Source organism: Astatotilapia calliptera, chromosome 3 (assembly GCF_964374335.1).
Source record: "Astatotilapia calliptera chromosome 3, fAstCal68.1, whole genome shotgun sequence".
NCBI lineage: Eukaryota > Metazoa > Chordata > Actinopteri > Cichliformes > Cichlidae > Astatotilapia > Astatotilapia calliptera.
The window spans coordinates 17,421,485-17,438,122 of record NC_137424.1 but is presented as its reverse complement, the minus strand read 5'-3'; the positions used below and the strand labels follow the sequence as shown (position 1 = coordinate 17,438,122).

The following is a 16,638-nucleotide window of genomic DNA, read 5'->3' as shown; positions in this document are numbered from 1 at the left end:
CTCCACTTGGACCCACACAGTTTAAAAAGTTTACATCTCTGAGCTTTGAAAGACAAGATGTTGGAAAAAGAACAACGATGGCGACGTTTTGAGGGTAAAATGATGGCTTTAACACTGTGGACACAGCAGCAGTTGAAAGAGAAGTGTTTAAGATAAATCTTGGCAGAGAGAGAGAGAGAGAGAGAGAGAGAGCTCGTTAAGCAGGCAGGTGTGAGCCTGGTTGCTATAGTGACTGCACCCAATGGCTCCATACACACGACACAGACATGCACCTCACTTTTGCTCCTTAAAATGAACAGAAAAGTCAGGCCGAAACAAATCGTTCCCAAATGAAAAGTAAAAGTCGTATTGACGAAATTCTTTCACCGTGAGCGACAGCAGCTTCTAGTCTACCAAATTCTCAGTTTTCATGTCTGTGGAGTTTATTATATGGACGTGGTGACAGTGGAAAGACACCATGCTCTTCTGATTTTCAAACGAACCTTCTGAGACATTTTAACATTAGAGTCTATGGAAGAGTTGGAGGGAGGAGGCTGTGCATTGGTGACATTTACGAAAGAACCATAACACCTAGGACAATAGTAAACACATTGGATGAAAGAGGACAGCGATGGCTACGTTTTGAGGGTAAAATCATACCTGTAGAGCAAACGCTGCGGCCACAGCAGCAGTTTTAAAAATGATTTTAAGATTAATTTTTTTGCTCCTCTCACTCTAGCAGTTGAGCTGTCTCACTCTAGCCCCAACATTCCGTCCCATACACACCCATTATAAACTCTGAAACGGGTGAAAAAACATCATGAAACTTAAACTGGAACTGAAGAAAAAGTATAATAGATATTGAAAAGATAAATACAAGTTGAATAGTTGAATGTCTTGTCTTTGTTTTAAAGTTTGAATGGTGGCTCTATGTCAATGTATGTGGAAGTAGTAAGAGTTTAAAAATGAGTAAGTTGAATGAGGATTTGAAGGGTCTCCCCATTGAAATACATTATAAATTTTTGTTGAATAAAGTTGAATAAAATTAAAAATATAAATGTTAAAAATATGAAAAATAGAAGCAGTCATGTCCAAAATAATAGGAATCTAACGATGTTTGAATGGTTTTTCTAAGTTGAACGGTTTTGAAGGAGTAGGCTTTTAAAAAACGTACGGAAAAATAATAAAATATAACTAGAAAGTGCATTTTCTGAAGAAACTGCAGTGTGAATGCTTGAATCTGAATGTATGCACTGAAATGAATTAATTGCTGAATTTTGAGTTAAAAATATTGAATGAAATAAAAACAAAACAAAAAAAACAACCAAATTTAACCTGAAAACAAAGGTGCTGAACTGCTAAAAGCTGAAGGTTACACAGAAGAAGAAGTTGGAAAAAAGCTGAAAATGTTTTAATTGTAAATTAGAAAAACCTAAGAAATGAGAAAAGAACATTTAGAGTCAGAAAACATCTGAAAGAATATTAAAAGGTCATATTCTTTGAATCACTGAATGACTAAAATGTGATCCCTCCACTTGGACCCACACAGTTTAAAAAGTTTACATCTCTGAGCTTTGAAAGACAAGATGTTGGAAAAAGAACAACGATGGCGACGTTTTGAGGGTAAAATGATGGCTTTAACACTGTGGACACAGCAGCAGTTGAAAGAGAAGTGTTTAAGATGAATCTTGGCAGAGTGAGAGAGAGAGCTCGTTAAGCAGGCAGGTGTGAGCCTGGTTGCTATAGTGACCGCACCCAAGGGCTCCATACACACGGACACAGACATGCACCTCACTTTTGCTGCTTAAAATGAACAGAAAAGTCAGGCCGAAACAAATCGCTCCCAAATGAAAAGTAAAAGTCGTATTGACAAAATTCTTTCACCGTGAGCGACAGCAATGTCTAGTCTACCTAATTCTCAGTTTTCATGCCTGTGGAGCTTATTATATGGACGTGGTGACAGTGGAAAGACACCATGCTCTTCTGATTTTCAAACGAACCTTCTGAGCCATTTTAACATTAGAGTCTATGGAAGAGTTGGAGGGAGGAGGCTGTGCATTGGTGACATTTATGAAAGAACCATAACACCTAGTACAATAGTAAACACATTGGATGAAAGAGGACAGCCATGGCTACGTTTTGAGGGTAAAATCATACCTGTAGAGCAAACGCTGCGGACACAGCAGCAGTTTTAAAAAAGATTTTAAGATTAATTTTTTTGCTCCTCTCACTCTAGCAGTTGAGCTGCCTCACTCTAGCCCCAACATTCCGTCCCATACACACCCATTATAAACTCTGAAACGGGTGAAAAAACATCATGAAACTTAAACTGGAACTGAAGAAAAAGTATAATAGATATTGAAAAGATAAATGCAAGTTGAATAGTTGAATGTCTTGTCTTCGTTTTAAAGTTTGAATGGTGGCTCTATGTCAATGTATGTGGAAGTAGTAAGAGTTTAAAAATGAGTAAGTTGAATGAGGATTTGAAGGGTCTCCCCATTGAAATACATTATAAATTTTTGTTGAATAAAGTTGAATAAAATTAAAAATATAAATGTTAAAAATATGAAAAATAGAAGCAGTGTTGTCCAAAAGAATAGGAATCTAACGGTGTTTGAATGGTTTTTCTAAGTTGAACGGTTTTGAAGGAGTAGGCTTTCAAAAAACGTACGGAAAAATAATAAAATATAACTAGAAAAATTTGCATTTCCTGCGAAAATGCAGTGTGGATGCCTTAACGCTGAAGATGTCTGCTGAAAAAAGCTGAAAAAGTTGAAAAAAAAAAAAAAAAAAAAAGCTGCCCTGAGCAGGATTCGAACCTGGCCCTCCTGGTCAAAGGGCAGCTATTTAACTCACTGAGCCAAACACTTTCTCACAAAGAAAAGGTGGAGAGATTGACAATTGTGCTGAAATGAGCAGAAGCTGCTGAGAATTGTGCTGATAAGAGGTGGAAAGGCTGAAAATGTTTCAGAAGAGGTGAATTAGCAGAATTTGGGCAATAAAAGAGGTGAAAATTCTGCTGAAAAGAGTTCAATCAGCAGAATTTCTGCTGAAAAGAGGTGAATGAGCAGAATTCTGCTGAAAAGAGTTTTTTTTCTGAAAACAGCAGAAAAAACTGAAAATTTTGCTGAAAAGAGTTGAATGAGCAGAATTCTGCTGAAAAGAGGTTTTTGCTGAAAAAGAGCTGAAAAAGTTTGGATTTGTGCTGAAAAGGGGTTAAAAAAACTGAAATTTTTGCTGAAAAGGGGTGAAAAAGATTAAATTTGTGTTGAAAAAAGTTTAAAAAAAGTTTAACTGTTAAGTGAAAGAAATGTTGCCATAAGCTGGATTTGAACCCAGGCCTCCCAGTCTGAGAACGGATGCTTATCTCACTGAGCTAAAACACAGCTCAGCCCATCATGCAAAATCAGTGACCACATTGATAATGTGTTCCATTCATTTCAATGGTCAAAAGTCATAACAAACATCAGCAGAAATAGCAGAATTTTTTTAAAGTTTAAACATAGTATTTCCGCTAAAACTTAGTATTTATACTAAATAATATTTTTTTCCTGCCAAATCATAGCATTTGTGCTGGAACACAGAAAGTTCTGCCAAATCATACAATTTGTACTAAAACATTATTTATGATTTAGCAGAAACACTGGGACTTGGTAGAAATACTATGATTTACATGAAATACTTTGACTTAGTAGAAGTACTACAATCTAGGAAAAAAGTACTACAGCATAGCAGAAATTCTATCATTGAGCAGAATTACTAGGATTTAGAAGAAATACTAAGATTTGGCACAAACACTGATGTGGCTCAAGAACCTTTATTGTGCAGTTATACTATGATTTGGAAGAAATACTATACTTTGGCACAAATACTATGATTTGGAAGAAATACTATGTTTTAGCACAAATACTATGATTTGGCTCAAATACTATAACTATCCTCGGTCAGAAGGAGAGGCTGACATCCAGGGATTAGATTACCACAGGTGGAGTTTATTGCGGTCAGATGGATGGTACAGGGAGGTATGGCATACAGTAGGAGGATGTGGAGAGGTGATATGGTGTGGTTTCTATGATTAAGAACAGGGTATGCATTACAACATGCATACAGATTAAAGATTAAGAAAACTGGCAACAAATTCCTCCACTACAAATCAGTCTGATGCCACTTTTTACAGGGTTCCCATTTACTAAGGCACTACCCAAAAGGCACCACAAGAGGGCACTCCAACACAAGAGATGACCTATTTGCACTGATGCACTTAGTAAACAGCCCCTACTTAGCCACTACATAATACAGTGATATTACAGTATACAAATTCACACAAATACTATGATTTGGCAGAAATACTATGACTTAGTAGTAATACTATAACATAACAGATTTCCTAAAAAAAACTATGAAATTGCAGTAATTCTATGAATTGGCAGAAATACTACGTTTTAGCACAAATACTATAACAACGCAGAAATACTATGACTTAGTAGTAATACTATAACATAACAGTTCAATGTTCTTGCACAAATACCACAATATGGCAGAAATACTATGTTTTAGCACAAATACTGTGATTTGGTATAAATACTATGATTTGGCACACATACTATATTCCGCAGATACACTATAACATAACAGATATTCTACAACTTAGTAGTAATACTATAACATAACAGAATTATTATTTGGGCACAAATACCACGATTTGGCAAAAATGCCATGATTCAGCACAAATATGATGACATGGCAAAAATACTATGATTGGGTACAAATACTATGATTTGGCAATAATACTGCATTTTAACACAACTACTGAGATTTGATTGAAATACTATGATTTAGAAGAAATACTATGACTCCATACAAATACGATGATTTGGGACAAATACTATGTTTTGGTTCCAATACTATGATGTGCAACAAATACTATGATTTGGCACAAGTACTATGATTTAGTACAAATACTATGATTTGGCACAAGTACTATGATTTAGTACAAATACTATGATTTGGCAGAAATACTCTGATTTGGCAGAAATACTCTGATTTAGCAGAAGTACTATCTTTTGGTAGAAATTCCTGCTAAAAGGTAGTATTTCTGCGTTTTAGCATAAATACTGTAATTTGGCATAAATACTATGATTTGGCATAAATACTATGCCTTAGTAGTAATACTATAACATAAGAGATATACTATGGTTTTGCAGACATACTATGTTTTTGCACAAATACCATGATTTGGCACAAATGCTGTGATTTAGCAGAAATACTATGATTGGGTTCAAATACTATGATTTGGCAATAATACTGCGTTTTAACAACAACTACTGAGATTTGACTGAAATACTATGATTTAGAAGAAATACTATGACTCCATACAAATACGATGCTTTGGCAGAAATACTATGATTTGGCAGAAATACTATGACTTAGTAGTAATACTATAACATAACAGATTTCCTAAAAAAAACTATGAAATTGCATTAATTCTATGACTTGGCAGAGATACTACGTTTTAGCACAAATACTATAACAACGCAGAAATACTATGACTTAGTAGTAATACTATAACATAACAGTTCAATGTTCTTGCACAAATACCACAATATGGCAGAAATACTATGTTTTAGCACAAATACTGTGATTTGGTATAAATACTATGATTTGGCACACATACTATATTCCGCAGATACACTATAACATAACAGATATTCTACGACTTAGTAGTAATACTATAACATAACAGAATTATTAATTGGGTACAAATACTATGATTTGGCAATAATACTGCGTTTTAACACAACTACTGAGATTTGATTGAAATACTATGATTTAGAAGAAATACTATGACTCCATACAAATACGGTGCTTTGGCACAAATACTATGATTTGGCACAAATACTATGATTTAGTACAAATACTATGATGGTGCAGAAGTACTATGTTTCAGTACAAATACTATGATTTGGCAGGAATACTATGTTTTACCAGTAATACTATGTTTTGGTACAAATACTATAATTGAGTACAAGTACTATAAGATTATAGAAATACTATGATTTAGCAGAAATGCAATGTTTTTGCAGAAACACTGTAATTTCGCTTAAATATTATGAAATAGCAGTAATTCTATGACTTGGCAGAGATACTACGTTTTAGCACAAATACTACAACAACGCAGAAATACTATGACTGAGTAGTAATACTATAACATAACAGTTCAATGTTCTTGCACAAATACCACAATATGGCAGAAATACTATGTTTTAGCACAAATACTGTGATTTGGTATAAATACTACGATTTGGCACACATACTATATTCCACAGATACACTATAACATAACAGATATTCTACGACTTAGTAGTAATACTATAACATAACAGAATTATTAATTGGGCACAAATACCACGATTTGGCAAAAATACCATGATTCAGCACAAATACGATGACATGGCAAAAATACTATGATTGGGTACAAATACTATGATTTGGCAATAAAACTGCATTTTAACACAACTACTGAGATTTGATTGAAATACTATGATTTAGAAGAAATACTATTACTCCATACAAATACGATGCTTTGGGACAAATACTATGTTTTGGTTCCAATACTATGATGTGCAACAAATACTATGATTTGGCACAAGTACTAAGATGTAGTAGAAGTACTTTGCTTTAGCAGAAATACTATGATTGAGGAGTAATACTTAAACATAGCAGAAATACTGATACACAGACACACATACACAGACAGTAAAGGGAACAGGAGCTGTTGAGTCTGGGCTTGGTATATGTAGGTCAGTTAAATTAGCTGCACCTGCTGTAGTCAGCCCTTACACACACAGACACAGAGAGAGGTGTGAGTTTTCTTCAGTATATTTCTGACATTCAGGATTCCCCTCGAACAAATGGCCATAATTTCCTAACCGTAGAGGCTAGAACGGTCATTCAGACATCGTTTTGTTCAGAAGAGATGGGGGAATCTTCAGGTCTTCTTAATTCAGAGATAAAATATAAATTATTAAAGATATATGACTTGTAATACACTGTAACTGTGTAGAGGCGAAGCAAAAACTGCCTTGACTTGCTCTCAAACAACCTTTGGTAACTCTAAATGTATATGGAGCATCAAAATCATTCTTTCACCGTAAGAAACAGCAGGCTTTGGTGAACAGTCATGGAAATTTTCAGGGCTCTGTGGAAATCCATCGAAAAGATATGATGAGAGAAAAAAGTGCCTCATTTCCAGAATTTGAAATCTGATGAAATCTGAGCGAGGGACAAATTTCCACCCCTCAATCAAGTCTAACTCATCTCAGAACGGTAATAGGTGAGAAAATAATTCTTGAATTGTGAGCATCAGGAGTGTCTGAAGATATACAGGGACAAGCCTTATGTCTTAACTTCGCTTCGTTAAGGAGATATGACAATTTGAAAATGCCTCTCATTACAGAAATCCAGCGGTGATTTTGAACAAACTCTCCATTGAGTTTATATGGAGAGTTTTCACACTTCATGTTACTCTGAGGAGATTTGCAAAATATCTATGAGTCCCACAACAATGATAGGGGCATTTTCTGAAAGCCAGCAAAAATACCTACGTTTTGATGTATAATTTGTGGGGCTTGAGTGGAAATTGAGCGAGTAGCAAGAATTTGTTTGGACATGAAGAGAAAATTCAAACAGTTTCACTGTCCCCTCTGAGTTAATTGCATAGCAACCATAGCAACGCATGTATTTTCTGAAAAATCACAATTTTGCCACTGAAGACTTAAAGAGAGATAAGATGAAAACGGTAGAAGATCTGAAAAAGCTGAATCACACAGGAATAGCCCAATAATTTGAGAACGTTTTAAAGTTTGAATGGAGTTTCTAGGTGAAAGTATGAGGCAGTAGTTAAGTTTCAAAGACAAGAAAGTTTTAGCAGAATTGTGGAAGTTTCCCATTCATTTCAATGGGACAAATTAAAGGAAAAAAGTGTAATATTTTAAAAAGTATAATAGTAATAAACACCAAAAGTCATAGCCGGCATTAGCAGAAAGAGCAGAACAGTTTAGAGTTTGAACGGTGAAAATAGCACAAAAATTGTGGAAGTAGATCCACGGCGAAAAGTGTACGGAAACACCCGGAATAATAAAGAATAAAGAGAAACAGGAACTCAATAGTGTGGATGCCTATTAAGGCATCCACACAATAACTAGAAAGTGCATTTTCTGAAGAAACTGCAGTGTGAATGCTTGAATCTGAATGTATGCATTGAAATGAAATAATTACTGAATTTTGAGTTAAAAATATTGAATGAGATTAAAAAAAAAAAAAAAAACGAATTTAACCTGAAAACAAAGGTGCTGAACTGCTAAAAGCTGAAGGTTACACAGAAGAAGGAGTTGGAAAAAAACTGAAAATGTTTTAAATGTAAATTAGAAAACCCTAAGAAATGAGAAAAGAACATTTAGAGTCAGAAAACATCTGAATGAATATTAAAAGGTCATATTCTTTGAATCACTGAATGACTCAAATGTGATGCCTCCACTTTGATCCACACAGTTTAAAAAGTTTAAATGCCTGAGCTTTGAAAGATACGGTGTTGGAAAGAGAACAATAATGGCGACAATTTGAGGGTAAAATGATGGCTGTGACACTGTGGACACAGCAGCAGTTGAAAGAGAAGTGTTTCAGATGAATCTTGGCAGAGTGGCAGAGAGAGCTCGTTAAGCAGGCAGGTGTGAGCCTGGTTGCTATAGTGACCGCACCCAATGGCTCCATACACACGGACACAGACATGCACCTCACTTTTGCTGCTTAAAATGAACAGAAAAGTCAGGCCGAAACAAATCGTTCCCATATGAAAAGTACAAGTCGTATTGACGAAATTCTTTCACCGTGAGCGACAGCAATGTCTAGTCTACTGAATTCTCAGTTTTCATGCCTGTGGAGTTTATTATATGGACGTGGTGACAGTGGAAAGACACCATGCTCTTCTGATTTTCAAACGAACCTTCTGAGCCATTTTAACATTAGAGTCTATGGAAGAGTTGGAGGGAGGAGGCTGTGCATTGGTGACATTTATGAAAGAACCATAACACCTACGACAATAGTAAACACATTGGATGAAAGAGGACAGCGATGGCTACGTTTTGAGGGTAAAATGGTGGCTGTGGAGCAAACGCTGTGGACACAGCAGCAGTTTTAAAAAAGATTTTAAGATTAATTTTTTTGCTCCTCTCACTCTAGCAGTTGAGCTGCCTCACTCTAGCCCCAACATTCCGTCCCATACACACCCATTATAAACTCTGAAACGGGTGAAAAAACATCATGAAACTTAAACTGGAACTGAAGAAAAAGTATAATAGATATTGAAAAGATAAATACAAGTTGAATAGTTGAATGTCTTGTCTTCGTTTTAAAGTTTGAATGGTGGCTCTATGTCAATGTATGTGGAAGTAGTAAGAGTTTAAAAATGAGTAAGTTGAATGAGGATTTGAAGGGTCTCCCCATTGAAATACATTATAAATTTTTGTTGAATAAAGTTGAATAAAATTAAAAATATAAATGTTAAAAATATGAAAAATAGAAGCAGTGTTGTCCAAAAGAATAGGAATCTAACGGTGTTTGAATGGTTTTTCTAAGTTGAACGGTTTTGAAGGAGTAGGCTTTCAAAAAACGTACGGAAAAATAATAAAATATAACTAGAAAGTGCATTTTCTGAAGAAACTGCAGTGTGAATGCTTGAATCTGAATGTATGCACTGAAATGAATTAATTGCTGAATTTAAGTTATAAATTTTGAATGAGATGAAAAATACAGAAATTTTCACCTGAAAACAAAAGTGCTGAACTGCTAAAAGCTGATATCCACACAGAAGAAGTTGGAAAATAGCTGAAAATGTTTTAAATGTAAATTAGAAAAACCTAAGTAATGAGAAAAGAAAATTTAGAGTCAGAAAACATCTGAATGAATATTAAAAGTTCATATTCTTTGAATCACTGAATGACTCAAATGTGATCCCTCCACTTGGATCCACACAGTTTAAAAAATTTAAAAGTCTGAGCTTTGAAAGACACGGTGTTGGAAAGAGAACAACGATGGCGACGTTTTGAGGGTAAAAATGATGGCTGTAACACTGTGGACACAGCAGCAGTTGAAAGAGAAGTGTTTAATATGAATCTTGGCCCAGTGGCAGGCAGAGCTCGTTAAGCAGGCAGGTGTGAGCCTGGTTGCTATAGTGACTGCACCCAATGGCTCCATACACACGTACACAGACATGCACCTCACTTTTGCTGCTTAAAATGAACAGAAACGTCAGGCCGAAACAAATCGTTCCCAAATGAAAAGTATAGGTCGTATTGACGAAATTCTTTCACCGTGAGCGGCAGCAATGTCTAGTCTACTGAATTCTCAGTTTTCATGCCTGTGGAGTTTATTATATGGACGTGGTGACAGTGTAAAGACACCATGCTCTTCTGATTTTCAAACCAACCTTCTGAGACATTTTAACATTGGAGTCTATGGAAGAGTTGGAGGGAGGAGGCTGTGCATTGGTGACATTTATGAAAGAACCATAACACCTAGGACAATAGTAAACACATTGGATGAAAGAGGACAGCGATGGCTACGTTTTGAGGGTAAAATCATACCTGTAGAGCAAACGCTGCGGACACAGCAGCAGTTTTAAAAAAGATTTTAAGATTAATTTTTTTGCTCCTCTCACTCTAGCAGTTGAGCTGCCTCACTCTAGCCCCAACATTCCGTCCCATACACACCCATTATAAACTCTGAAACGGCTGAAAAAACATCATGAAACTTAAACTGGAACTGAAGAAAAAGTATAATAGATATTGAAAAGATAAATACAAGTTGAATAGTTGAATGTCTTGTCTTCGTTTTAAAGTTTGAATGGTGGCTCTATGTCAACGTATGTTGAAGTAGTAAGAGTTTAAAAATGAGTAAGTTGAATGAGAATTTGAAGGGTCTCCCCATTGAAATACATTATAAATTTTTGTTGAAAAAAGTTGAATAAAATTAAAAATATAAATGTTAAAAATGAGAAAAATAGAAGCAATGTTGTCCAAAAGAATAGGAATCTAACGGTGTTTGAATGGTTTTTCTAAGTTGAACGGTTTTGAAGGAGTAGGCTTTCAAAAAACGTACGGAAAAATAAAATATAACTAGAAAGTGCATTTTCTGAAGAAACTGCAGTGTGAATGCTTGAATCTGAATGTATGCACTGAAATGAATTAATTACTGAATTTTGAGTTAAAAATATTGAATGAGATAAAAAAAAAAACCCGAATTTAACCTGAAAACAAAGGTGCTGAACTGCTAAAAGCTGAACGTTACACAGAAGAAGAAGTTGGAAAAAAACTGAAAATGTTTTAAATGTAAATTAGAAAACCCTAAGAAATGAGAAAAGAACATTTAGAGTCAGAAAACATCTGAATGAATATTAAAAGGTCATATTCTTTGAATCACTGAATGACTCAAATGTGATCCCTCCACTTTGATCCACACAGTTTAAAAAGTTTAAATGCCTGAGCTTTGAAAGACACGGTGTTGGAAAGAGAACAATAATGGCGACAATTTGAGGGTAAAATGATGGCTGTAACACTGTGGACACAGCAGCAGTTGAAAGAGAAGTGCTTAAGATGAATCTTGGCACAGTGGCAGGCAGAGCTCGTTAAGCAGGCAGGTGTGAGCCTGGTTGCTATAGTGACTGCACCCAATGGCTCCATACACACGACACAGACATGCACCTCACTTTTGCTCCTTAAAATGAACAGAAAAGTCAGGCCGAAACAAATCGTTCCCAAATGAAAAGTAAAAGTCGTATTGACGAAATTCTTTCACCGTGAGCGACAGCAGCTTCTAGTCTACCAAATTCTCAGTTTTCATGTCTGTGGAGTTTATTATATGGACGTGGTGACAGTGGAAAGACACCATGCTCTTCTGATTTTCAAACGAACCTTCTGAGCCATTTTAACATTAGAGTCTATGGAAGAGTTGGAGGGAGGAGGCTGTGCATTGGTGACATTTATGAAAGAACCATAACACCTAGTACAATAGTAAACACATTGGATGAAAGAGGACAGCCATGGCTACGTTTTGAGGGTAAAATCATACCTGTAGAGCAAACGCTGTGGACACAGCAGCAGTTTTAAAAAAGATTTTAAGATTAATTTTTTTGCTCCTCTCACTCTAGCAGTTGAGCTGCCTCACTCTAGCCCCAACATTCCGTCCCATACACACCCATTATAAACTCTGAAACGGGTGAAAAAACATCATGAAGCTTAAACTGGAACTGAAGAAAAAGTATAATAGATATTGAAAAGATAAATACAAGTTGAATAGTTGAATGTCTTGTCTTCGTTTTAAAGTTTGAATGGTGGCTCTATGTCAATGTATGTGGAAGTAGTAAGAGTTTAAAAATGAGTAAGTTGAATGAGGATTTGAAGGGTCTCCCCATTGAAATACATTATAAATTTTTGTTGAATTTTTGTTGAATAAAGTTGAATAAAATTAAAAATATAAATGTTAAAAATATGAAAAATAGAAGCAGTGTTGTCCAAAAGAATAGGAATCTAACGATGTTTGAATGGTTTTTCTAAGTTGAACGGTTTTGAAGGAGTAGGCTTTCAAAAAACGTACGGAAAAATAATAAAATATAATAATAATAAAGATTAGAATAACAATACTGTGAATGCTTTTCAAGCATTCACACTAATAATAAAGATTAGAAGAACAATACTGTGAATGCTTTTCAAGCATTCACACTAATAAAGATTAGAAGAACAATACTGTGAATGCTTTTCAAGCATTCACACTAATAATAAAGATTAGAAGAACAATACTGTGAATGCTTTTCAAGCATTCACACTAATAACTAGAAAGTGCATTTTCTGAAGAAACTGCAGTGTGAATGCTTGAATCTGAATGTATGCACTGAAATGAATTAATTGCTGAATTTTGAGTTAAAAATATTGAATGAGATTAAAAAAAAAACCAAAAAACGAATTTAACCTGAAAACAAAGGTGCTGAACTGCTAAAAGCTGAAGGTTACACAGAAGCAGAAGTTGGAAAAAAGCTGAAAATGTTTTAAATGTAAATTAGAAAACCCTAAGAAATGAGAAAAGAACATTTAGAGTCAGAAAACCTCTGAATGAATATTAAAAGTTCATATTCTTCTAATTGAAATTAACTTAAAAGATGAACAAACATTCTGCAGAAAATACAAACTTTAATATACAGCATGATGTTTTTCAGACATATACACATGTGTATATCATGTTTAATAGTATTACATACATCAATTTGTTTTGTATGTCATAGAAAATAACATAAAAATCTTAAGTCATATTTTACAGCTTCTTTCTGAAAAGGACTGGTAGAATAAAGAAAAATAACTAAATTAAATAACTAAATAAAAAATAATGAGCAACATATGAAATACATGAAAATTCAACTTTTAAAACCACAATCCTGAACCTTTAAATTGTGTTGGTTTCTTAGAACATGGCTGAACAGCTGTTTCTATCGGTCTACTTAATCTTCTGATCTTTCTACACATCTTTTTATTACTCATTCTTTTTTATGTTTTAATGTAAACAGAGTCCACACAGTGGTAAAAGAGAACTGTATAGAGATTTGTGAGTAAACTCAAATGAAAGCCTAAGGTGGTGACACAGTTTAACACATGCAAATAATCAAATAAACACATTAGTCCTTTTTGTGAACATGGATAAATAAGTATCAATACAGCATTGTTCAGCCATGCCACTAAATGCTTTTTTACACATTGTTTTAACCTGGGCTCAGACACAAAGTCCCAAATTTAGTTAGTCCCTGACTTTGAGTTGTGGTTATGACTAATTATTATACACAAGTCTTTATCTATCTGAACTCTAAGTACACAAATATGAAAAAACCTATACTTACCAGCTGATACCCCACACTACACACTAGGTGTGCCATGTGACCTGAAACTTTGGTACAAAATCATCATAATCATTCTGTTAACACTGTTTTTTAACACTGTTTGTGTTGCTGTTCAGCAGTTTAAAATGTTTTAGATTGGATTACATGGAATGAATTTGAATTTTCTTGGGGGTTTTTGTATGTGTTTCGTTCTCAGCAGATTTTTTCTTCCATACTGTTGAATTCCAGTTACCACATTTCTGGTCATATGACATCCCAAGTGCCCACTTAAAAAAATCCCCACAGTTAATTCAACATTAAAACAAAATAAAAAAATGTTAAATAAATAAAGGTTTGCTCTGTGATGAAATATTAAATAAGCATACATTGTACAGAGCACTAACAATGAAAACAATCCTTTAGCCTGTTGATCAGAGAGAGGCAGTCATTATGTCCATTTAAAACCTGTAATCACAGAGCACAATGTTTCTGTGAAACTATGAAGTCCCATATGATCCTCATCACGTCCAGTGACTTCAGAGTGGATCCTCCCTGTCATCCGGCCAGTGTTTGATGTGTGGCAAGCAGCACAGAAGCAGGATAGCTGAGGACTTTAAAAGAAGAGCAGAAAACGGGAACATATGTAGTTGTAAATGTAAATATCAGTGATACTTGTCTTGTCAAAGGGAATAAAATAATGAAAATGTTAACTTACACACTCATTTAGGGAGGATCTTGACACTGCACAGAGGAGGCACAGTCAGTCTGACAATGATGGTGATCTCCAGGGATGTTTTCCTGCAGCAACATTCCTGCCAACTGGCCGTATGATCCAGAGTAGTTGGTTTGTAATGAACAGAAAGGTGTATATGTTAGGTAGTGTGCACTCAGAGCTGGTCCTAAGAAACAAACACATCCTGTAATAAACTGAATACCTGTAGTAGTGCTGCTGCAAATATGAAGCCCTTCTATCATGAGTGGTTTCAAAGAAGGTGTTTTGGAGGCTTGGTCACAGAAACTGTGCAGTCTGTTCAGTCCTGAGTGTCTCAGCTCTGATGGGGATGGATCACAGAGGGAAACACCTGAGTACAGACATTACAATACACTCTAACACTCCTAAGGTCAAGTGAAAACACAATTTAAACACTTTACAAAGAATGAATACATGTTTTCATGGAAATTATGTCATTAACCCTTTTTGTTGTGAGTAAATCTCACCGACTGCTTGTGGGACAAGCTAGAAGGAGGACTTATCACAGAATGTCTCCTGTGCTCCAGATGTGAAGTCTCACGCTCTGATCGTACGGCGATGAAGATGGTGATGATGAAGCCTCTCTGATCTGTGGCATTACAGTTTCTAGCTGCTATGTGCTTCACACTGTTGGATCTTACATGTGAAGCTTGGAGAAGACACAGAAGGACTGTGTCTCTCTTAAAAAAGAAAAAGAAAAAAGGAAACCTAACACCCCCCCCCCCCCCCCCTCAGCTCCCACCGTAAACCCCCCCCCACTCAACTCCCCAACCTCACACCATCCAATGTCTATACAAATGTAGGGTATCAGCTGGTAACAGAAAGCAAGTGTTACATATGTACTACTTATGTAACACTGCTGAAACATTTCTGGCCAGAAATGTGCAGTTATCAACCCAGACCCACCCTGATGATTGCACTGGCCGAAACATGATAAAAGCTCATAAAAATGTATGTTTCATCGAAAGATTTGTCCAAAAATATAATCGTATACTTTTGAAAAAGTTTAAAGTTTATAACAAACCAAAATAATAACATTTTTGTAAATAGTATTTCAAAATAGAGGCACACATAAAGTGGCTTAACTGTCATTATTGCTGTAATTAGGTTTGTTGTTTGTTTGTTTGTTTGTTTGTTTGTTTGTTTGTTTGTTTTTTTAAAAAGCAACCTTTAGTCATTGTTGTTCTCTCAGAAACAATGAAGAAGCTGTTGAACATTTATGTGTTGTGTAGGCAATCCTCTGGTCCACCCTCCCTCCCTCCCAGCCACAGTGAGACTGGGGCAGCCTGGCAGGATGTTGAAGCCTGGCTGCAGAGAGGATATGCCTACACTATTCATTTTAAACTGCTATATTTGATTTTTCTGACATTTATAGGTTACTGTTAGTGAATTTTAGATTTTCTGTGATAAATAAAATTGTCATCTTTTACTGATATCATTACTTAATTCATGTAATTGTATTTTATGTAAACAATTCAACCATTATACTGCAATGCAGAGCGTCAACTTTTAAATATCGCTCTACTTTCTTAAGTCATTCAAAAATATAGATATTACTTACTGTATTCAAAGATCTAGATCATGAATCATCACAGGACAATACACAGTATACTGGGTCATGGTAACTATGGTAGGTCTTCATGACCCCAGAATGGAGACATCGATCTGACTGAGAAATGAAAATTAGGTCAAGCAGTGTGTTCTTCTCTGTGGTAGGGGCAGTGATGACCTGTGCGTATCCCCTAGACTCAAACAGCTCCAGGATTGGTTTGTTTGCACTGGATAAAACATTCTCATTAAAATCACCACAAACTATGATGGGATGACAGTCCATGATCTCCAATGAGTCTAATAGGCTTACCAGGTTTTTCAGGAATGGCCTCAGAGTGTAGTCTGGAGGTCTGTATACAACTGCAATCAGAGCACTGACAGGTGCTTCAACCTTTAAAGCCAGAAATTCAAGGTCAGTTACATTATGGATGTACTGTTTTTC

General features: G+C 35.4%; 1 protein-coding gene and 1 long non-coding RNA gene across 3 annotated transcripts in view; one reads left to right on the top strand and one right to left on the bottom strand.

The window, feature by feature from the left end:
* The window catches only part of LOC145426160 (ribonuclease inhibitor-like), a 195,015-nt gene that overhangs the window by 94,598 nt on the left and 83,779 nt on the right, over positions 1–16,638 (top strand). The window lies entirely within an intron of this gene.
* On the bottom strand, positions 13,196–16,275 carry LOC145425282 (uncharacterized). Of its 2 annotated transcripts, XR_013905941.1 has the most exons (3): positions 14,830–16,267; positions 14,610–14,713; positions 13,196–14,505 (listed from the first exon to the last, which is right to left on the bottom strand). It is a non-coding gene; the product is annotated as an uncharacterized LOC145425282 (long non-coding RNA). The 2 variants fall into 2 exon arrangements; XR_013905940.1 differs by having other exon boundaries at positions 14,610–16,275.